Below are 1,400 nucleotides of genomic sequence, written 5' to 3' on the forward strand. Positions count from 1 at the left end.
TATTTTAACATTTTGTGCTCCAGGCAAGGAGGTTCTAATTGTCAAATTCGTGAAAATTGAAATATTGTATAATTCAAACAATAAAAAACAAAAGAAATAGTGAGTGAGTGACATCATCGACTCTCATTTGGATGTAAGTGGCTCGTTCATTTAACTATTTTGTTGAAAATAAGGGAAACTTTGAAATGTCATAACTTTCTTATTTTACATCCGATTTTGATGAAATTTTCAGCATTGTGCTTGTCTGAATTTTCTCTATTGATTCAAAGCAACATTTTTCTGAGGTGGACTTCACCTTTAAGTTCCAATGTGATACACCATATGAGGAATATGATCACCCCACTTTGTTGTTAAAAAGAAGAATTCAACCAGGATTCAGGATACCAAAATCCTTGGGTCAAACGGAGCTTTCACATAAACAAAACATGCCATAAAATTCAGTATTGGTTTATGGTTTTATTTCAAGACATATTTGTCCTGTGAAAATGGCTTAATGTTCTGGAAATTCCGTTTCCATGTTACATACCACAAAAGAATGAACAATTAAAAAGATTGTTGGAATAGAACAGTTCAGAGGCTGTGTCATAAAGACTTACAATCGTGGTAACTTAGGCATTATTGTAGTTACCATGGAAACATTAAATGTGAGTGAGCCCCTTATACCATAGTAGTTGCAATCATGGCAAAGTTACCATAGTAACTCTTTCTGATACAGGACCCCAGTTATCGAAAATAATATTTTTCTGGCATTAATTCAAACAAAAATTAAGGCTAGACACAGACAGAAACATGAATAGTAGAAAGTTCAAAATAAAGCCATATATTGAACTTGGGTAATGAGTAATGGAAGTGGTTATGGACGCAGTTTTAATGAATGGATAAAATTGTGCACAAAAATTTGTTTCCGCACATTGTTGCTGTGAAGTAAATTATATGTATTTTCATGTTGGAAATAGGTTTATTTTTACACACATTCCACCGTTATTTTCATATCAATTATGCTTCTGAAAAATGAACTTGCTTTACAGTTGCATTCAAAAATAATTTCAACTCCTTGCATTATGAACATAATCCAAGAGCCTGCTCTTTTGTCCTAAGATAGCAATTTTCGATGGACTCTTAGGTTATAAATTATAATTATAAGTACCCCAAAAAAATTGATAATACTTTTGCTCCGGTATGGAATGATCTAATTACGGTACACATTGCACATTGTAACAGCCGGAATACCTGAACTTACCAGTATTTATTGCCTGGTTAAACACCACATTTTCTTTGGGGCATGTCTTAGGCAAAAAGCCTTGTAAAGTATGAATGATATGTTTAAGGTCATTTTGGAAAGTAGTGAATATTCAAGAGCCACTGTGATACTTACCTTATGTCTTTATGAGATGATAAAG

Source organism: Lytechinus variegatus, chromosome 12 (assembly GCF_018143015.1).
Source record: "Lytechinus variegatus isolate NC3 chromosome 12, Lvar_3.0, whole genome shotgun sequence".
Lineage (NCBI taxonomy): Eukaryota > Metazoa > Echinodermata > Echinoidea > Temnopleuroida > Toxopneustidae > Lytechinus > Lytechinus variegatus.